The sequence below is a fragment of the Pleurodeles waltl genome, chromosome 7 (genome assembly GCF_031143425.1).
Source record: "Pleurodeles waltl isolate 20211129_DDA chromosome 7, aPleWal1.hap1.20221129, whole genome shotgun sequence".
Taxonomy (NCBI): Eukaryota; Metazoa; Chordata; class Amphibia; order Caudata; family Salamandridae; genus Pleurodeles; species Pleurodeles waltl.
Window position 1 is genome coordinate 493,482,923 of NC_090446.1, and position 23,093 is coordinate 493,506,015.

A 23,093-nucleotide genomic window follows, 5' to 3' on the forward strand; every position below is an offset into this window, starting at 1 on the left:
TGAGCACTGGGGCCCTGGCTGGCAGGGTCCCAGTGACACATACAACTAAAACAACATATATACAGTGAAATATGGGGGTAACATGCCAGGCAAGATTGTACTTTCCTACACAACCCCCCCCCCCCCAAAGGAAGGACAATAAGACTAGCCATGACCTGATGAGTCTTCATTGTCTAAGTGGAAATATCTGGAGAGTCCATCTGATTGGAGTGGGTACTCCCAGGTCTATGTTCCACTGTATAGTTCATTCCCTGTAGGGATATGGACCACCTCAACAATTTAGGGGTTTCACCTTTCATTTGTTTTAGCCAAAGTAGAGGTTTGTGGTCTGTCTGAACAATGAAGTGAGTGCCAAACAGGTATGGCCTCAACTTCTTCAGTGCCCAGACCACAGCAAAGGCCTCCCTCTCTATGGCAGACCAACGCTTTTCTCTAGGGGTCAACCTCCTGCTGATAAAAGCAACAGGTTGATCCTGGCCCTCAGAATTAAGTTGTGATAAGACTGCCCTTACCCCTAATTCAGATGCATCAGTTTGGACAATTAATTTTTTGGAGTAACAGGGGCTTTTCAGGACAGGTGCAGAGCACATGGCCTGCTTCAGCACCTCAAAAGCTTTCTGACAGTTAGCTGTCCACAATACCTTTTTAGGCATTTTCTTTGAAGTGAGGTCATTAAGAGGGGGCTGCTATGGAGCCATAGTTCTTTATGAACCTCCTGTAGTACCCAGTGAGGCCTAAAAAGGCTCTCACCTGAGTCTGAGTTGTAGGGGGAACCCAATCTATGATAGTTTGGATTTTCCCCTGAAGTGGTGCAATCTGTTCTCCACCTACAAGGTGTCCCAGATAAATCACTTTCCTCTGCCCTATCTGGCACTTTGAAGCCTTGATAGTGAGGGCCTCCAAAACGTTCCACAGGTGGACCAGGTGATCATCCCAGGTGGAGCTAAATACAGCTATATCATCTAGATATGCTGCACTAAAGGCCTCCAACCCTTTCAGGACTGTATTCACCAACCTGTGAAAAGTGGCAGGTGAATTTTTCAAACCAAAGGGCATTACTGTGAATTGGTAGTGCCCTCCAATGGTGGAAAATGCAGTTTTAGCTTTTGCATCCTCTGATAACTTGTTCTGCCAATACCCTGCAGTCAAATCAAAGGTGCTTAGATACTTGGCAGATGCCAGTGTATCTATTAGCTCATCTGCCCTGGGTATAGCGTGAACATCAGTTTTAGTTACCTGGTTGAGACCTCTGTAGTCTACACAAAATCTCATTTCCCTTTTCCCATCTTTGGAATGAGGCTTTGGTACAAGTACCACCGGAGAGGCCCATGGACTTTCAGATTGCTCAACCACTCCCAGTTCAAGCATTTTTTGAACCTCTTGTTTTATGCAGTCCCTGACATGGTCAGGCTGCCTATAGATCTTACTTTTGACAGGCAAACTGTCTCCAGTATCTATAGTGGCTCACACCAAGAAGTGGTGCCTGGCACAGTAGAGAAGAGTTCAGAAAACTGACCCAGGAGATTTATGCAGTGGTCTTTCTGCTCAGCAGTAAGACAATCTGCCAGTACTACACCTTCCACTAGAGCATCCTGTTCTGTGGAAGAGAAGAGATCAGGGAGAGGGTCACTCTCTTCTTCCTGTCTTTCATCTGTTGCCATTAGCAGGGTGAGATCAGCCCTGTCATAGTAGGGCTTCAGGCGATTGACATGGAGCACCCTAAGGGGACTCCTGGCAGTGCCTAAGTCAACCAAGTAGGTGACTTCTCCCTTTTTGTCAACAATAATGTGGGGTCCACTCCATTTGTCCTGGAGTGCTCTTGGGGCCACAGGCTCCAAGACCCACACTTTCTGCCCTGGTTGGTACTGAATCAGAACAGCCTTCTGGTCATGCCACTGCTTTTGGAGCTCTTGGCTGGCCTGAAGGTTTTTACTGGCCTTTTTCATGTACTCAGCCATCCTAGATCTTAGGCCAAGTACATAGTCCACTATGTCTTGCTTAGGAGCTTTTAAAGGTTGTTCCCAACCCTCCTTCACAAGTGTTAAAGGACCTCTCACAGGGTGTCCAAATAGGAGTTCAAAGGGGCTGAAGCCCACTCCTTTTTGGGGTACCTCCCTGGAAGCAAAAAGGAGGCAAGGTAACAGGACATCCCATCTCCTTCGGAGTTTTTCAGGGAGCCAAATTATCATTCCTTTGAGAGTTTTATTAAACCTCTCAGCCAGTCCATTTGTTTGTGGATGATAGGGTGTGGTAAACTTGTATGTCACACCACATTCCTTCCACATGGCCTTTAAGTAAGCAGACATGAAATTGCTTCCCCTGTTTGATACCACCTCTTTTGGGAAGCCCACCCTGGAAAAGATTCCCAGGAGGGCCTTTGCCACTGCAGGAGCTGTAGTGGTCCTTAGAGGAATTGCTTCAGGATATCTGGTGGCATGGTCCACTACCAACAAGATAAACCTATTGCCTGAAGCAGTAGGAGAGTCAAGGGGGCCAACTATGTCAACCCCTACCCTTTCAAAGGGAACCCCAACCACAGGTAGTGGAATAAGGGGTGCCTTTGGGGTGCCACCTGTTTTGCCACTGGCTTGACAGGTGACACAGGACTTACAAAATTCCTTTGTGTCCTCTGACATTCTTGGCCAATGAAACAAGGGAACAAGCCTGTCCCAAGTTTTCATTTGTCCCAAATGTCCAGCCAAGGGAATGTTGTGGGCTAGAGTTAGGAGGAACTCTCTGTATTGCAAGGGAATGACCAATCTCCTGGCTGCTCCAGGTTTAGGGTCCCTTGCCTCAGTATACAAGAGGTTGTCCTCCCAGTAAACTCTGTGAGAGTCACTGACATCCCCATTTTGCTGTTTGACAGCTTGCTGTCTTAGACCCTCTAGTGTGGGACAGGTCTGCTGTGCCACACTCAGCTCCTCCCTGGCAGGCCCCCCTCCACCCAAAAGCTCAGCAGTGTCTGCTTCAAGCTCCTCTGGTGTAGGTTCTGCACAGGGTGGAAATTCTTCTTCCTCAGAAGTTGAATCCACTGTAGAGGGAGGGATAGTAGGTAGTGTTTTACCTTTACTAACCCTAGCTTTAGGGAGCACTTGGTCCATTGTTCCAGGATCCAAGTCACCCTGTCCTTTTTGCTTTTCGGCCTGAGTCCTTGACAAAGCAAAAATATGCCCAGGAATGCCCAGCATTGCTGCATGAGCCTCCAACTCCACTTCTGCTCAAGCTGATGTCTCTAAATCGTTCCCTAGTAGACAGTCTACAGGTAAATCTGAGGCAACCACAACTTTCTTTGGACCAGTAACCCCCCCCCCCCCCAGTTGAGATTTACAACAGCCATGGGGTGGCTAAGAGTGTTGTTATGAGCATCAGTCACTTGGTACTGGTGACCAAGTAGGTGTTGTTCAGGGTGGACCAGTTTCTCTATTACCATTGTAACACTGGCACCTGTGTCCCTGTAGGCCTGAACCTCAACACCATTTATTAGGGGAAGTTGCTTGTACTTATCCATATTAAGGGGACAAGCAACCAAGGTGGCCAAATCAATGGCACCTTCAGAGACTAACACAGCCTCTGTGGTCTCCCTAACAAGACCAACCCCAACTAAATTACCAAAAGTGAGCCCAGCTACTCCCTTGGATTGGCTATTAGTAGGTTTGCTCCCACCACCACTGCTATTACTAGGGGCACTAGGTGTAGCAGAAGGGGTTGTAGTAGTGGGAGGCTTGGTGCTTTTCTTTGGACAACTGGGATCAGTTGTCCAATGGCCTTTTACTTTACATAAATAGCACCATGGTTTCTTTACTTTATTTGAAGAGGATTTGGGCCCACTACCCCCGCCAGAGTGTTTTTGTGGGCCTGATGAAGACTCATTTTTAGATTTGTCCCCACCCTTGTCTGAAGACTTACCATCCTTCTTCTTGCCATCCTTGTCACCCCCTGTATGAACTTTTCTGTTCACTCTTGTTCTGACCCATTTGTCTGCCTTCTTTCGCGAATCTTGGGGAGAGGTCAGATCTGAGTCCACTAGATACTGGTGCAACAAATCAGACACACAATTATTAATAATATGCTCTCTCAGGATTAAGTTATACAGGCTTTCATAGTCAGAAACTTTACTGCCATGTAACCACCCCTCCAAGGCCTTCACTGAATGGTCAACAAAATCTACCCAGCCTTGTGAAGACTCCTTTTTGGTTTCTCTGAACTTGATCCTGTACTGTTCAGTGGTTAAGCCATAACCATCAAGGAGTGCATTCTTAAGAACTGTAAAATCATTGGCATCACTTTCTTTAACAGTAAGGAGCCTATCCCTACCCTTTCCACTGAAAGATAGCCATAGGATAGCAGCCCACTGCCTTTGAGGGACCCCCTGTACAACACAGGCCCTCTCAAGTGCAGCAAACCACTTGTTAATGTCATCCCCTCCTTGTAAGGGGGAACTATCTTGTGCAGATTCCTAGAATCAAGCTCTTTTACAGGATTACTATCTGTAATACTGCTGCTGCCACCATGGGGTCCAAACCCCAACCTCTGTCTTTCTTTTTCTAAGTCAAATGCTTGCCTGTCTAAATCCAGCTGTTGCTTCTTGAGCTTCAGTCTGGACTCTTCCACTCTCAATCTATTGAGTTCCCTTTCTAACACTCTGTCTTCAGGGTGGGTGGGTTGGGCATGCCTTGACACAGAGGAATAGTGTGAATGAACAGAGGGAGACCTGTCCCTAACAGATGGCACTCTAACAACCTGGCCTAAAGGAGTAACCTCTATACTATGATGAGAACTCACATCAGTACCAGCCCTGCTCGGTGGCCTGCTAAGGGGCAAGTTGGGAAGGTTCTCTTCTAACTCTTTTACTGGGGCTACCCCAGAATCAGAGTGTGAACCATCAGCTAATCTCTCACCAGAGGTGCCAACTATGGTCTTATCCTGTTCAATGAGCATATTAACTAACAATTCTCTTGAGGGATTCTTCCCTACCCCTAAACCTCTTTCAATGCAGAGACTCCTTGCTCCTTTCCAGCTAAGGTGGTCAAAAGCAGTCCTGGTCAGATCCAGAGTTTGACCTGTACCAGACATGATAGAAAAGGTTTAAGGGACAGAAAAAGAAAGAAAAAGTTTCAGAACTTTTTAAAGAACAGAAAAAAAAACTTTTTCAACTTTTAAGAACTTTTTGAAAGTTTTAGAGGTACTTTTCAGCACTTAGCAAAAGAGTAAGAGGAGAAAAGCAAAACTTTTTGGTTAGGTGTACATACACTGAACTTGTTTTGTATATTTTTCTCTTATGAAAAGTACAAAATGACAAAGTGGTAAGTAGTTACAAGTACTTATCCCACCGCTGCACAACCAATGTAGGAGGCTGGCCTGGTTTGTAGTGAGTACCAAGGGGTACTTACACTCTGCACCAGGTCCAGTTATCCCTTATTAGTGTAGAAGAGGTGTCTAGCAGCTTAGGCTGATAGAAAAGGTAGCTTAGCAGTGTTATATGCACAATATCATAAGAAAACACAATACACAGATATACTAAAAATAAAGGTACTTGATTTTTATGACAATATGCCAAAAGTATCTCAGTGAGTACCCTCAGTATGAGGATAGCAAATATACACAAGATATATGTACACAATACCAAAAATATGCAGAAATAGAAATAGAAAGCAATGCAAGCAATGTACAGTCACAATAGATTGCAATAAGAGCACATAGGTACAGGGGCAACACAAACCATATACTCTAGAAGTGGAATGCGGACCACGAATGGACCCCAAACCTATGTGACCTTGTAGAGGGTCACTGGGACTGTAAGAAAACAGTGAGGGATAGAAAAATAGCCCACCCCAAGACCCTGAAAAGTGGGGGCAAAGTGCACCTAAGTTCCCCAGAGAGCACAGAAGTCGTGATAGGGGAATTCTGCAAGGAAGACCAACACCAGCAATGCAACAACAATGGATTTCCTTACGAGAGTACCTGTGGAACAAGGGGACCAAGTCCAAAAGTCACGATCAAGTCGGGAGTGGGCAGATGCCCAGGAAATGCCAGCTGTGGGTGCAAAGAAGCTGACACCAGATGGTAGAAGCTGGGATTCTGCAAGAACGAAGAGGACTAGGAACTCCCCCTTTGGAGGATAGATGTCCCACGTCGTGAAGAAGCTTGCAGAGGTGTTTCCGTGCAGAAAGGCCGCAAACAAGCCTTGCTAGCTACAAGGGTCACGGTTAGGGTTTTTGGATGCTGCTGTGGCCCAGGAGGGACCAGGATGTCACCAATTTCGTGAGGAGACAGAGGGGGCGTCCAGCAAGACAAAGAGCCCACTCAGAAGCAAGCAGCACCCGCAGATGTGCCGGAACAGGCACTACAAAGTGGAGTGAACCGGAGCTCACCCGAAGTCACAAAGGAAGGTCCCACGACGCCGGAGGACAACTCAGGAGGTCGTGCACTGCAGGTTAGAGTGTCAGGGACCCAGGCTTGGCTGTGCACAAAGGAAATCCTGGAAGAGTGCACAGGAGCCGGAGCAGCTGCAAATCACGCGGTACCCAGCAATGCAGTCTAGCGTGGGGAGGCAAGGACTTACCTCCACCAAACTTGGACTGAAGAGTCACTGGACTGTGGGAGTCACTTGGACAGAGTTGCTGAGTTCCAGGGACCTCGCTCGTTGTGCTGAGAGGAGACCCAGAGGACCGGTGATGCAGTCTTTTGGTGCCTGCGGTTGCAGGGGGAAGATTCCGTCGACCCACTGGAGATTTCTTCAGAGCTTCTAGTGCAGATAGGAGGCAGACTACCCCCACAGCATGCACCACCAGGAAAACAGTTGAGAAGGCGGCGGGATCAGCGTTACAAGGTCGCAGTAGTCGTCTTTGCTGCTTTGTTGCAGTTTTGCAGGTTTCCAGAGCAGTCAGCGGTCGATTCCTTGGCAGAAGGTGAAGAGAGAGATGCAGAGGAACTCTGATGAGCTCTTGCATTCATTATCTAAAGAATTCCCCAAAGCAGAGACCCTAAATAGCCAGAAAAGGAGGTTTGGCTACTTAGGAGAGAGGATAGGCTAGCAACACCTGTAGGAGCCTATCGGAAGGAGTCCCTGACGTCACCTGCTGGCACTGGCCACTCAGAGCAGTCCAGTGTGCCAGCAGCACCTCTGTTTCCACGATGACAGAGGTCTGGAGCACACTGGAGGAGCTCTGGGCACCTCCCAGGGGAGGTGCAGGTCAGGGGAGTGGTCACTCCCCTTTCCTTTGTCCAGTTTCGCGCCAGAGCAGGGCTGGGGGATCCCTGAACCGGTGTAGACTGGCTTATGCAGAAATGGGCACCATCTGTGCCCATGAAAGCATTTCCAGAGGCTGGGGGAGGCTACTCCTCCCCAGCCCTGACATCTTTTTCCAAAGGGAGAGGGTGTAACACCATCTCTCTGAGGAAGTCCTTTGTTCTGCCTTCCTGGGCCAAGCCTGGCTGGACCCCAGGAGGGCAGAAACCTGTCTGAGGGGTTGGCAGCAGCAGCAGCAGCAGCTGCAGTGAAACCCCGGGAAAGGTAGTTTGGCAGTACCCGGGTCTGTGCTAGAGACTCAGGGGATTATGGAATTGTCTCCCTAATGCCAGAATTGCATTGGGGGGACAATTCCATGATCTTAGACATGTTACATGGCCATGTTCAGAGCTACCATTGTGACGCTATACATATGTAGTGACATATGTATAGTGCACGCATGTAATGGTGTCCCCGCACTCACAAAGTCCGGGGAATTTGCCCTGAACAATGTGGGAGCACCTTGGCTAGTGCCAGGGTGCCCACACACTAAGGCCCTCATTCTGACCTCGGCGGTCTTTTCGCAAGACCGCCGAGTTACCGCCGCGGTGAAGACCGCCGACCGCGGCGGTATGCCGCTGTGCGCATTCCGACCGCTGGGAGCGTACCGCCGGGAAGCCGCCGGCAGCCAGACTGGCGGTCGGCGGGAAAGTGGAGACTGGTCAACCTCCACCGCCACGCCAGCAGAACACCGCCCCCAGAATTACGACCCACATTTCTGTGTGGCGGTCTTCTGTTGGCGGTGTGCTGTCGGCGGTCACGTCCCTATGGCTCCCGTCGCCTCCCGGAGGACCAACGCGCAAGGTAAGTTGATCGTCCGTGAGGGGAGGGGGTGGGGGGGTGTTGTGTGATGTGTGCGTGCATGGGGGTGTGCAGATGTGCATGTTGGGGTGCGTGCATGTCGGGGTGCGTGTATGTGCATTTCGGGGTGGGGGTGGGGAGGGGGTTCGTACCACCTCTGGGAGGTGGCAGGGGGGTGGAGGGGGTGGGGGGAGGACTCGGGGGGGGCAGTGGGGGGGTGGGGGGGGACCCCTATCAGTGCCAGGGAAGGAATTCCCAGGCCCCGATAGTGCCTACCGCCATGGTTCGCATGGCGGTTCCCGACCGCCAGAAACCGCGGCGGTAAGCAGGGTCATGATACGGGTGGCGGTCTTGGGGCGACCGCCGGGCCGGAGTGTGCAAACTCCAGCCCGTCGGTCATGACCGCCGTGGCGGTCGGAGTGGGGAAGTGGCGGTCGATCGCGGCGGTGACCGCCGCGGTCAGAATGCCATTTTTTGGACCGCCGGTCTGTTCGCGGTCCGACCGCCGCCTCTCCGCCGACCGCCAAGGTCAGAATGAGGGCCTAAGTAACTTAGCACCCAACCTTTACCAGGTAAAGGTTAGACATATAGGTGACTTATAAGTTACTTAAGTGCAGTGGTAAATGGCTGTGAAATAACATGGACGTTATCTCACTCAGGCTGCAATGGCAGGCCTGTGTAAGAATTGTCAGAGCTCCCTATGGGTGGCAAAAGAAATGCTGCAGCCCATAGGGATCTCCTGGAACCCCAATACCCTGGGTACCTCAGTACCATATACTAGGGAATTATAAGGGTGTTCCAGTATGCCAATGTAAATTGGTGAAATTGGTCACTAGCCTGTTAGTGACAATTTGGAAAGAAATGATAGAGCATAACCACTGAGGTTCTGATTAGCAGAGCCTCAGTGAGACAGTTAGTCATAACACAGGTAACACATACAGGACACACTTATGAGCACTGGGGCTCTGGCTGGCAGGGTCCCAGTGACACATACAACTAAAACAACATATATACAGTGAAATATGGGGGTAACTTGCCAGGCAAGATGGTATTTTCCTACAAAAGGCATTCCTGATAAAGGCATGCATGGTTACAACACGCGACCCCGCTTATCCCCCACCACTATCCCTAAAACTACTGCAACCCCCCACACCACCACTAAAACCTAAAACTATTCAGATCCCCCCACCCCTAACACCTAAACAACCCCAACCCCTGCCCCTAAAACTGCTCCATCCCCTGGCCCTAAAACCTAAAAACTACCCCAACCCCCCACCCCGCCCCTAAAACCTAAGCTACCCCGACCCCGACCCTAAAACCTAAAACTCTCCCAACCACCCACTCCTGCCCTTAAAACCTAAAACTACACCGACCTCCCACACCTAACACCTAAAACTACTGTGAAACCCCACCCCACCCCAAAACCTAAAACTACCCCACCCTTCACCCCACCTCTAAAACCTAAGCTACCACAACGCCCCATTCTGCCCCTAAAACTACCCCAGCCCCCACCCTCGCCCCTAAAACCTAAAACTACCCTGACCCCCCTTCCCTAAAACTACAATGACCCCCCACCCCTAAAACTATCCCAACCCCTGTCTCTAAAACCTAAAACCGCCCTGAACCCCCACCCGCCCCTAAAACCACCCCGACCCCCCACCCTGTCCCTAAAACCTAAATGTACCCTGACCCCACCCATAAAAACTAAAATTACTCCCATCCCCAACCCTAAAACTATCCTTCACCCCACCCCTAAAACTACCCCCCAACCCTACCCTGCGTCCTCTCTGGTCCTGAGTCTGTTTTCCACTGCCTTACTCACGCATGTTAATTGTTCTGGACATGCGTGGTTAAGGCAGAGAAAAACAAGGTCGTTGTTCACGAAAGCATTGTTCAGCCTTCGTGGACAATGCACCTCGTTGTTCCCGCTTTGTTGTTGAGGCTGCTTCCCCATTTATGTGTGTTTGATTACATGTAATTCGCATAACACCTGCTTACACAATTTACATGAGTTATTTGTTATTAGGTCGAGCGTTAGCGTTCGGCCTGCTGTATACTAAAGTATAGAATAGAGTGAGTTCCAGCCTTCTGATTTGTTAGTTACAGTGCCCTTCAAAAATCCTTGCTTGCTAGTGGTCAGTTCTGCCTCTTTGTCCTACCTTTTTTCACTTTGGGAGCAGCATAAAGTACTGTGTAATTACGCTATGTCCTGTTTATCTCTTCTGTAAGGGACTTTTTTTTGGCATTTGCCTGTTTCACCTCAACAGTGTGGGTGCTTGTTCAGTCCCTCCTCTCCAACAACTCCCTCTGCAAACATAATAAAAACAGAGGGGGGCTTTTCCAGGGTCAGCTGGTTCTTGCTCTCTTCCTGCGTGCCTGAAGTAAGGCGCACGCTGAATAAAAGGAGAGCTGAGAGGTTCGCACAGCAGTTTTTGGAAATGCACTTCAATACCGTGTCCTGTGTCTTTTTCTGCGCTGCATTCTTGTCCCGCTTATCAGACAGGGCCACACAACAATGAGGCACCCTTACACTTTTGTGTAATTTCCACGTTATATCAAACTGTGTGAAGAAATACTTTCAACGCTGCAGGCCTCTTTTTCAAAAAGCCTCCGAACTACGTCCGAACTACGCTCCAAAAGCGAAACAGGCAGCAGAGAAACTCTGGCTCCCCTCGCAGTCCTCTGTCGACGTCGCTGCCCCTGTGAAGGGTTCCGGGAAACCCCGCTCGGAGGCCCGTCCATGAGGAGGAGGAGACGGGTGATCTGCGCGCTCCATTTCAATCTCTGTTAAAAGTGGAGGCCGCGTGCGGCGGACAGAGCGGAGGTCGTAGCGCGCAGAGCACCGCACACAGCACACGGACCCGTACTGCCCTGCTCAGGAGGCTGGTGAGTATCGGAGAACTCCTCTCGGGGGCAGCAGGCATCAGTGGCGGGGTCTCGGCCTTCGCACCCATCACCAATGCAGTGTAGTGCCGCTTGCCTTCGCCTGACTCTGCCCTCTGAGAGGGCGTTCTTTATTAGCCCTTGTCTGCTCCATGATTCACATCTGGTTAGGGAACCGCCACTCGGCTGGAGCTGGCCCTGTCTCCGCCTACAACTGAGTTTACCTTTACAGATATCATGCAGCAAAACCCACTCTTGGCGTGTTTATTACCTTTGTTACGTTGCATGTTGATTGCAGTGTAGCCGAAATGTTATCATTATATGATGTTTGTTTAGACACTGTTGAAAGAGGAATGATTGTGGATAGGGTAGAATGGACAGATCACCGATTTCTGCACCAAGACATAGGTTGCTAATGAACAACGTGGCATTTTATTGTAATCTGTTTTCATTGGCAAGTTTGTTATTCTATTAATCAGATTTCCCCTGTTTCTTAAATATCACCTCGCTGTAGCGTATCATCTGCTTATTGTCCATCTTCTCCATCCCTCTGTCCCAGCCTCCTCCCTCCATTCATCTTTTTCGACCCACCATATACCGGACCCCTCTTTATGGGCTTTTAACCATGCCCATGTCACGCCCATCAGTTTGGTTGGTTCGTGGGCTTGTTTGTTTAGCTGAAGTCATTAAGCACGTCACAGTGTGGTATGCGTACGGACAGTCGGACCCAGGCAGAACTTTGCAAGGCCTGTGATGTCAGCAGCCCTTCACTGAGGGAGCAGATCTGAGGCTAAACATGCATTCACTTGCAAATAATAGGTGTTTACATGCGCACGATTTGAAAAACTCTTTCCTCCTACCATAATTGCATTTCCCACGACGTAAAGAAACACTCTGAAGAAGCAGATGTTAAACTGTCATTTTGACTTTTCTTTCCTTTAGTATTTTCCTGTATACAGTGCTATTTCTAAGTATACATTGTATGTTTACAAGCTGTGTAACGTGTTCTGCATTCAAACAGGATGTAGCCGACGTGATACTAAACAGACATAACTAAGATTTTATCACAGCTTATAAGCATCTTTCCAACTTTCCATTACTGTATGGCCCACGTGAAACAATTTGCCCAAGATCACACAGAGAGACAAGGCACAAACAGGTTGCTGGAGACTCTAACATCCTGCTCCTCAAGTGCAGTATCTTAATGGCAGGAGCTCACCTCGCCCCCAAGACAGGCTACAGTTGAGAACAAGAAATGCTAACTCGTCAAGCCAAAAGTTTGTAAAAGCAGATAATTCAGCGCTTTTAGGGTCATCAGTGCATAATGTAGGAGTAAAGCTCGTTCACTATTAAGGCGTACCCAGTGCCGCACTTTCGACTCCCACCACAGCACCTCCAGGGCTCCCTAGGTGCCATCTGCGACTAGTTGGAGACTGCAGTGTGCGCTAAGAGCCGGCAGGCACCGGGCTCATCACCCTGGCTTAGCCACTGCACCAAGGATGCTACCAACCACATGTCTGAGTCAGACATTAGGGCATCACGAAGGAACCTCCAGCGCAGATTAACAGCTGGATGTAAACAAAATGTGTCTCAACTTTGGCAAACGCGCAAGTGCAACTTTCAAGTCGCAAGCTCTTTCCACGAACTGGTGGAGGCAACTCAGCTGTTTCACTGCTGAGCTCGATAACATGATCATTATGCAATTAGACCCTTTTTGGACCAACATTTTTTAGCAGTATTTGATAAAGCAATAAATATAACTTTGGAGGCCTCACGGTCCAGGTAACTGCCAGGACTGAATATCCGCCTTGCACGGGATGTAGCTTGCAAGCTGCAAGATGCAGCGGCCTTAAGCCTAGTACAGGCCTACACCGGTGAGTAGTAAATGCTTTTGTTTAAAAGCATTGACCAGGAAGTGCCCCTTTTATCTCCCTCAGTCCAGCATGCGCTGTCTCACGACTGTTGTAATCTACTTCTACGTGTATATGTTTGTGTAACATAAATAAATATATTAAATAATGGCAATATTTTCATTTTTTGCTGCAGATAGAGGAAGAAGATGAATTGAAGTGCTTTAGTTAGAAGCAGGGCCACTGGAATTATGGGGCAGAGAGGACAAAATTATGCAGTAGGGTTGACCAATTTATGTTGCAAGAAAAGTCCAGTTATACATTTACAACGCCAATAGCTCTAACTCAAACAAATGCGAGACCTATTGCATTGCAAATGCTTGTTTTATATATTACTTTATACATTATGTTACACGTTATCTTGTATTTACATTTAGTAAACCAAAAAAATCATAAATGTTTGATCAACTATAGTTAAGAGATGTGTATTTTAAAGTTGACATGATTGGCCCCAGGTGCCGCACTCCATTTTGAAATAAACTGTGTACTTATGCTTGTGGTGCACAACACGTTTTCTGTTTCAGGCATGTCGTGGAAACAGTCCAGCCGGAACTGCCAGGCTACATCCTCACCGAAGAGGAACACAAGCAACCTACAACCAGTTTTGCCATGACAAGAGCTCATCAACCAGGTATTGTTTGGTTCCAGTGGCACAGTGAGCACGAGACCCACATCCTGACATACCCTTGCCACTTAGGGTGGTGCATCAAACACACAAAAGGTGATTGATGGGGAGGAATGCTTGTAATTTGTCTAACCACTGGCATTCATTTGGGGTAGCATCCAAACTCACTGTGCTTTTGCTCACCATGCCACCTCAGTTTGGATCCAGCCATATGCAAATCAGCCTTGATCCTGCTACTTATGGGAATAGGCAAGCCCACACTGCCTGACCAGGTCCTTCCTGACCTGGAACACGAGCAACTTAGTACCAGTTTCACCCTGATAATTGCTCATCAGCCAGGTACAGCTTGGTTCCACTGGCATAATGTTCACGGGACCACATCTGAGCATATCCTTGCCACTTAGAGTGGCAAATCAAACACACAAAAGGTGATATGAGGAATGCCTGTAATATGCATATCCATTGGCAATTTCTCAGTTTAGCAATAAAATGTGTCTTTCTTTTGCTCACCATACCACCTCAGACAGATATGCTGTGACCTAGGTCCTCTGCACACTGAGTCACTGAAACCAAGCCATAATACATGACCATAACTGGCTGATGAGCCCAGGACAAGGTTGAAACTGGTCCTGGATTGCTTGTTTTACAGTTCAGGGAGGACCTGGCCTGGCAGCTGAAGTAAGACAGTTCCCATTCATTGGTGCAGGGTCAAGACTGATTTACATATGGCTGGAAATAAACTGAGGTGACATGGTGTCCAAAATAACAATGGCCTGGGACACTGCCCTGAGTGATTAACAGTGGTTGAGATCAATTCAAGGATTCCATGTATTACTTTTTTGTACACTTTAGTGTGTCGCCTTAAGGGTGATGGGTAAGCCTAAACATTGGCCCCATGCACAATTTTTTACTGGAACTAAGCTATACCTGAGTGATGCACTCATAACAAGGGAGAATCCGGTCCTGGGTTACTTTTGTTCTGGTACAGGGAGGACATGGATCGGCAGTTCAGGCTGGACTGTTTCCACTGGGAGCAAGGTCAAGACTGCTTTGCATATGGCTGGTTCCAGACAGAGGTGACAGTGTGCAAAATAATGAAGGACGTCTAATGATTACCTGTAGCTGAGACTAATGCAAGCATTCCATCCATCACTTTTTTGTATACTTTAGTGTATCATGCGAAGTGGGACTGGTATGCCCCAACGTGAGTCTTGTGCATACTGTGCCACTGGAAGCAAGCTACAGCTGTCTGATAAGCCAACCACAAGGGTGAAACAGGTTCTGGCATGCATGTGTTACGGTTCAGGTAGGACCTGGCCTGGCAGTTTGGGCTGGACTGTTCCCATTGGAGAAGGGGCTGGGTCCACACTGATGTGGCCTGGTGTGCAAAATAATGATAGACTGGGATATGGCCTGATTGATTACCAGTGGCTGAGGTTAATTCACGTATTCCAGCCATCACTTTTTTGTATACTTTAGTGTGTCACTCTAAGTGGGGTGGGGTGGGGTGGGTATGGACAGACGTGGGTCCCATGCACACTGTGTCACGGGAACCAAGCTGTACATGGCTGATGAGCCCATAATACCAATGAAAACTATCCTGGTTTGCTTGTGGTCTGGTTCAGGGAGTACCTGGGCTAGTAGTTTGGGAAGTACAGTTACCATTGAAGAAGGGTCAAGACTTTTTTTGCATATGACCGGGACAAACCTGAAGTGGCACAGCATGCAAAATAGTGAGGGATGCGGCCCAGAGTGACTACAAGTGGTTGAGATTAATTCCAGCATTCTATCCATCGCTTTTTTTTACACTTTAAGCCTCAGGGGTGGCACTATAAGAACCCCCAGGAGTGATAACAGTTGAGTCGTTGTTGTGCATCTGCCCACAGTCCCTTGAAACCTGACAGCCCACCTATTATATAAAAGACAAGGCAGGACTCCAGAGCCTCCTTAGTTCACATTAGGTTGCAGGTTGGACAACAAGGTCTAAGCTCATCTGGAGGTGGTTCATTGTGGTACAGTCTATGACACCACTGATATTATCTTAAATACATTGCTGATTGTTCAGCCATGGTGTGTGCATAAAAGAAAATAGGCATTTCATAATTTCAAAAAGCTCACACAGTAAAACTAATACAAACAAGCATTGGTAAAGCCAAAATCTGTAGTGTTGGCGGTCAGTCTTTTGGCTTGCCAGTGCTTGTTTGATTAGTAAAGTCTTTTGTGAAACGTTATTGATGTTCATTTGAAGGGCCTCCACCAATATAAAAAAAATACTAAAGGCATTTTTTTTGTTTTCGAAAAACACACATTGTTGTAGTTGTTTGTGGTACTGAAAGAAAAAAACGTGTGCAGATGTTCTCCTTGTAAATAGTTAAATGCCGTCAGTAACACTGAAGTTAACCAATGGCTGAAATGTGCTGACCCACTTATGCATGGGAGAAATAAAAAAGTGAATGACGCAATCACAGAAAAAAGGTTGAAGAGGAGTGATTGAAGGCCGCTATAAGACACATATATGTTCATTAAAATCATAGGGTCTTCAGTGACACCAGCCCTAAAAACGTCAAGCTCTCTCTAAATCTCATGATCAGTTTAGTGTGAAGGACCTGAAATAGTGTACCGGTCAACGTGAGATGACTGGACCCTGAATAACAATGAAGACACGACTCTTCGCATGCAGAACTTGGCACTTCATTAAACGGCTAGAGTTCTCCTTGCAGGTCTGTTTGTGGTGCATCTAAGAGTTCTGTCCATGGTACTAAAATAAGGGATGACCCTCTGAAGCCAGCAGTAGGGTGAAACAACAGTTTTCTCTTATAGTGACACATACCTCTGCTCTCGGAGGACATTGAGTGCCCAGAATGCACCCTTCAATGCGTTTTATGAGGATCACTACTGTCTGCCCTTGAGGTGTGAGGTCGAATGACCTAAAAACACTGCCATGTTTTTACTTAATACCAGAATGGAGGGGCCCATGGAGAGAGAGACCCGCTCTAGTCTCTCCATGGGCACGTTCGGGAGAGGACAGGAAGTGGCGTGGAGGAGTCGGATTGGTGGCAGGTAAGTGGGGATGTGTTTTAGTGTAGGGCTTAAAAGGGGGGGTGGGAGGGAGGGTCGGCCTCTTTCCGCGCCGACCGCTGTTAGGAAGGAGCGGAATTTGAGGCCTACCCCTCCATCTAGGATTGAAGGCGAGTGGGTGGGTTTAGGTTAAGGATTATAGGCCCCAAGGGTTTGCGGCCCTGGAGCAAGATAGTGAGGTTAGTTTAATTTTGTGGCGGCGCGAGGCTTTGCGGCTGTCGTGCTAGTGAGCACAGAGGAGAAGCGTTAGTGGGGGGCATTGTCGCGGGGTGCAAGGCCTCTGCGGGCCCGCGGCCCGCGGCATTTGTTTAATCAACCAGCCATGATGCTGAAGCAGTTAAGGCCGCGCTTCGCGTATTAGGCGAAGCCGGCCGTTCCGACCTGCTCAGGCCTGGGGTTCTCGACCAGGCCTGGGTCGGAATGATGCGGCCGACGTGGGCCGCGTCGAGCCGGGGTAGCGGCTGCTGTAGCCGCGTGTCAGTCATTAGACTCCGATGGTGATAAGGAGGGGCCCAGGAACAACGGGGAACAGCGGGGGATGGGGCGCATGACACCCCCAGCCCCCTAATTTTCTCACAGGATGAGGATGTCAAAAGTGCAGGGACAGAGGTGGCAATGGGGGATATTTGCACGGGCTCCGCGCAGGTGGGGCACTGGGGCACCACAGGGGACCCAGTGGGGGGAGAGACAGTGGATATAAGGGCAGCGGGTGAGGAGCAGCACATGCCGGGGCCCTGGGCCCCTTTGGATTTGTCGTGCCCTAAGGGAGGGCCCACTTCCTCGGGTGGGGTCGGGCCCCAGCTAAGAAACGGGTAAAATACTCGGGCAAGGCCGGGGGGGGCGGCTAAAGCCAAGACACCCCCAAGACAGGCCAGACAAGTTAAGCACAAGGCAGGTGGGGAGGGTGAGGGCCCCGGGCCCTCAGGCCTTTGCAGGCAGACTGGGTGGGACCTGGCAGAGGCGTGGGATTTGGGGGCCAGGATCCGGGAGCAACGCAGGGCTGTTGCAGAGACTGAGGCCAGATGGGCACAGCTGTGCAAAGACCGGGAGGAGTTAGCAGCCCAAGGTGAAGTGAGCAGGAGGGCCACAGAGGCATTGGCCGCCAGGGGACCTCAGCCCTCGGGTTCTGGGGCAGGGAGTTGGGTCTGGGTACCACAGACAGTAGAGGGATGGGGACAGGAGGCTAGCGCGGCCGAAGGGCAGGTCGGCGCTGGAAGCCCTGGTGGCGCACACGGCCACAAGGGAAAAAGCAAGACGATGCCAACAGCTGAGGTTGGCAGTGGAAAAGTGATGCCAACGGGGCGCAACACGGCCCCAATACGTTGGTCTGAAGCACTAGAGGGACAGGCGGCTGCCTTCTCTACACCGCAGGAACGTGGGTATCAAAATCATGGTTTGCGCCATGTGGGACAAGGACAAATTGCGTCTACAACAGTGAAGCCACGTGGGCATGTGGCGAACAGGTGTGAGTGGGAAGGCGATGAGGAAGTTGACCTGGATTATGAGGAAGAAGGGGGTGAGTGGGAAGAAGGAGAGATCCGGGAGGCGAAGGTGAGCAGTGTAACAAAGAGGGGGCGAGGGCACAAGTGCTGCACAACCTCTTACTCTGCTTTTGTTTTACAGGACACCGTCTCGGCAGAAGGGCCAACGGGAGGGCGGCCAATGACGTCACAAGGACGGTTCTTGAAGAAAACGCCGCGGAGCATGGGAACAGTGGACAGAGGTAAGGGGAGATGGTGGTCAGTTTGGGGCGGGGGGGGAGGCACCAGAAGCTTGTGTACACACAAGTCCATCGGTGTCGGGGGTGGGTCAGTTTTAGAGACAACCGGGGTAGGTTCAGGTCAGGAAGGGGATGTGAGCAAGATAAAGGAGGCCCTTCCCGCAACGGGTATAGAGCAAGGTGTTCAGAAGACAGGGGAGGACACAGGTACAGAAGACAAGGATGGGGGAAGCCATAAGAAACGGCTCCCATATATGGGGCTGGCCATGCCGCTGGGGTCACACGTGGCCGAGAAAACGAAAGCGAGAATTTGGAGGCTTGAATATGTAGATGTTTTTAAACTCTTACATAGGGATATTCAGGCCAAGGTGGGTTCCAAGGAAGAAGAATGGGAGCTGACACGTAGGACCAGGGTTCCTATCACCATGGATAATTGGACATCTGCCTTCCTGATATTTGCCAGTATTTATTGTGAGAAATATCCTGACAGGGCCATAGCACTTTTCAAATACATGGACATCATACGGAAGGCACAGTTACATTTTGGGGGTTTTGCATGGCTAAGCTAGGGCCAGGGTGAGTGTAAATTCCGAAAAACCATGGGGGGACGTGGACCCTGAATTATGGATGCAATGGATGGCATCAGCTCAATCTTCGGCCTCCACACATACAGCGAGTGGACTGCCAGTTGTGTACAAGCCTTTTCAGTCTCGTTCCGCCCAGGGAGGGGCGGGCGCAGCCAGCAAAACCCCGGGGCCCACCACAGGAGCCTGCTGGAATTTCAATAAAGCGTTCTGCTCTCGACAGCAGTGTAGGTTCAAGCATGATTGCTCCAAGTGCAGGGGCCGTCATCCGGTCACTCAATGCTTTTCCTTATCCAGTCCAGCAGAGCAATGGAGGGCGTCCAGGGGGCGGGGCACACAAGGCGCTACTGCGCCAAAGGGGTCCTACGCCGGTTAGGCTGGAGATTCTGTTGCCTTGGTTATACAGCTATCCAGATACGGATAAGGCCTGTCAGCTGGAGTGGGGTTTTCATGAAGGTTTTAGGGTAGGATATCAGGGTCCCCGGTATAGGAGATGGGCAGACAACTTGCGGTCTGCCAAAGAACAACCTCAGGTGGTACGCGACAAAGTGGCAAAGGAGGTGGCATTGGGTAGAATAGCAGGGCCATTCTATGAATGGCCAAGTGAGAATTTAATAATATCACCCCTTGGAGTTGTGCCCATAAAAGCAGTGGGTGAATTCCGTTTGATGCACCATTTGTCATGGCCGGAGAGAACGTCTGTCAACGATTTTATCGCACACGAGGACTCCAAAGTGGTCTATGCCTCGGTGGACAATGCCGTGCGGCTAGTTTTGAAGTATGGGCGTAGGGGAGAAGTGGCGAAGTGTGATACAATTGGCTTTCAGGCTATTCCCCATTTATTCGGCAGACTTTGACCTCCTGGGTATGCAGCTGGAAGGAGCCATTTATGTGGACCGGGTATTACCCATGGGTTGCGCTATCTCATGCGCACTTTTTGAAACCTTTAGTACCTTCTTGCAGTGGGTTTTTGTCAAAAGAAGTGGTCACCGGACGGTGACTCATTACCTGGATGATTTCCTATGTGTGGGGACGGCCACATCGGGGGCTTGGGCCCGGGCTTTGGCAGACTTTCAGGGACTAACTCAGCAGGCAGGAGTGCCTTTGGCACCAGAGAAGACTGAGGGCCCGCTAACAGTGTTGACATTTTTGGGCATCTAGTTGGACGCCAATACGTTGGTTGCCAAATTGCCGGCGATCAAAGTCACGGAGATGGTAGAGTTCCTGGCCATGATGCGGGGGCTTCGCAAGATGGATTTGAGAACGGCACAAAAGTTGCTGGGGTACCTTAATTTTGCCTGCAGGGTTGTGAGGGGAGGAAGGACTTTTTGTAGGCGTTTGGGTTTATCCATGTCCGGAGCAGTACTCCCACACCACAGGATAAGGATTTTGTTGGCTCTGAGAGAAGACATTGAAGTTTGGGAAACTTTTCTGAAAGATTTTAATGGGGTGCCCATGTCTTTTGAGGACACTGATACTATTTGGCAGGTTCAAATCTTTTCAGATGCAGCGGGAGCCTCGGGTTTTGGGCTCTACTGGGACGGGAGATGGTGCGCTGAGTCATGGCCCCGGCAATGGGTGCAACGGGGGAGGAGCATTGCCTTCCTCGAGTTTTTTCCACTCTTAGTGGCACTTGCAGTCTGGGGGCAGGAATTGGCCAACAGGACACTGGTTTTCCAGGTAGACAACATGACGGTTGTGTAACTAGTTAACAGGCAGCAGGCGAGGGACCTTAGAGTTTTGCGCTTATTGCGCCAGTTTATGCTTCAATGTTTGTCTCTAAATGTTATTTTTAAAGCATCACACATACCTGGGATTTACAACGAGATTGTGGATTCCCTGTCTCGTTCACAGTGGCAGCGTTTCCACGAGTTGGCCCCAGAAGCGGAATGGAACAAGACTGCGGTCCCAGCAGACATTTGGGAGTGGGGAGCGTGATGATCACGGGGCTGGTGGAGATGCCTTTAGCAGTGTCTACTCGGTGGAGTTACAGGCTTGCATGGTTGGATTTTCAATCTTTTGAGTTGGTTGTGGGAAATTTTAGGGCTTTAGGATCACAAGATCTGGAGGCACGCGCACTGCGTTTTGTACTTTTTCTGATTAAGGAGGGTTTATCTCCGGCGACAATTGGGGGAAAACTGGCTGGGGTTTCGTTTTATGGGAACCTGTTTTTGGTACCGATCCAGCGCGCAACGATTTGTTGGGAAAAATGTTGAAGGGTTGGGGTAGAGTTAGGTCCAGGGAAAGCAAAACAGCCAGGGAACCCATCACTTTTGAAATACTTCTTGAGGTATTGCATGTGTTGCCGGTATGCTGCTCGGAAGAGTATGAAGTGGGTTTATTTCACCTGTGCATGGTCTGGATGTTTTTTGGTGCGTTTCGAGTGTCCGAGTTGTTGGGGGTGGGAAAAGAGATAGGGGTAAAGACAAAGGAGGTGTACATGCACAGGGACCGGTTGGGAATTTGGCTCAGGCGCTCGAAGACAGGCCAGTTGGGAAAAGGGAAATGGGTATAGCTGGAAAAGGGGGGGGGATGAGCTGGGGTGCCCAGTGAAGGAATGGGTGGCATTCAAGCAAAGGCTGCGCAGGGCAGTTGTGTTCGGGGTATTCGTCCATGAAACGGGGGCGAAGCTTACTAGCTATCAGCTGCTGCAGGTGTTGAGAATGGCGCTTGGGCGAATAGGCCGGCGCGCGATGGACTTTGGCACACATTCATTTAGGATTGGCGCAGCTACAGAGGTAGCTCATTTGGGTTGGGACTGGGCAAAAATTAGGCCATAGGGAGATGGAAATCCAGATGTTGTGAGCGTTATGTGAGACCATGATCCAGCATTTGCAAACGGGCGGTTAGGATTACCGGAGCGGTGGGGGGGGGTTTAAGTTCTATGAAAGCCTTTATAGTGCTTTTTCTTTGCAGGTTGCGTGGCTGGGCCACAGAGAGACAAGATGGTGACGTGGCTGGTTGGCCATTCCTTCGTTCACTGGGCAGCGAAGTTTGCAGAGAAGCAAATTTACGGCAGGGCGATGGGACTTCCTAGCAGACACCATGAAGTTTTTTGGTGGGGGAAGAGTGGCATGAGGTGGGGAATTTTACTTCCATTTATAAATGCTAGTTTGCCAGAATGGGGATGCCCCGATTTACTACTGATTCACCTGGGGGAAAATGACCTTGTGAAGCTATCGGGGCTCACACTCATACAACTGATGCAGAGAGACTTGGAACTTTTGAAACAAAGGTTGCACGGCACATGCCTGGTGGGGACTGAATTTGTGCCCAGGCGGGTGTGGAGAGGGGCAGTTAACCACGGGGCCATTGAGCGGGCTCGCAGGAAATTGAACAGGGCCATGAGGGTTTTTTGTTGGGCTCAGGGGATCAAGGTCCTTAAGCATGAGGATATCAAGGAGCAGGAGGAGCAATTCTTTAGGGCCGATGGGGTACACCTGTCAAAGTTAGGAAATGCGTACTATTTGGCAGAATTGAGGCTGCTGCTAAGAGATTTATGGGGCGAGAAGCTGTGGTTCAGAGAACAAGTTTAAGAGTATTTAAAGAAAAAGGGACCTGAGGAAGGCTTGTTTCCCTGGGGTGGGGCAGCAAAACGCCAAGAGGGTTTTGCTGGATGGCAGAAAATGGGGGAGGGTGGAAAGCCAGATGCGGGCTTGTCCACCCTTCCAGGGGGGATTACAAGGAGGTGAAGGAGCAGAGTGAGGGGTGTTTGTTTGAAGCAAATAGGGCATAGGAGGAATAGGGGTGTGTCTAGGGGAGGAGAAGCGAAGAGAGGTTTGGAAGAGAGAGAGATGAGCAAAGGTAAACTGGAAGTTGGGGGTTTAGTTAATGTTTGGATACACATTTGAAGTTCAATGTTGTTTATGTTGAAATCCTGTCCTAAATAAATGGCCTTTTGCACTATTGGAAGTGTCACTGTATGTGTGTGTCCCGAAAGCTACATGCCTCATCTGTGTTAAAGAAGACTAGTAAAATTATTTTCACCCTGAAAAGCCAAAACCATTGTTATTATCTGTTTGTTTTCTAACTAGAGCGCAGGAGAAAAATCTCAATTGGACTGTATTCGAACGGGAGAAAAATTGTACTAAATGTCCCATGTGTTATAACGCTATGCCTCGCATTACAGTACATAACAGTAAAACAATCTCCAAAACACAGGTTTGGCAATTTCCGTATATTTATAATTAATAATACATCTTCA

General features: G+C 49.4%; 1 long non-coding RNA gene across 1 annotated transcript in view; it reads left to right on the plus strand.

The window, feature by feature from the left end:
- The first annotated feature begins 10,693 nt into the window (after positions 1-10,693).
- Positions 10,694-23,093, plus strand: part of LOC138304252 (uncharacterized) — an 86,662-nt gene continuing 74,262 nt past the window's right edge. Inside the window, exon 1 of the long non-coding RNA XR_011205526.1 lies at positions 10,694-10,975. This is a non-coding gene — a long non-coding RNA (uncharacterized lncRNA). The remainder of the gene's footprint in view (positions 10,976-23,093) is intronic.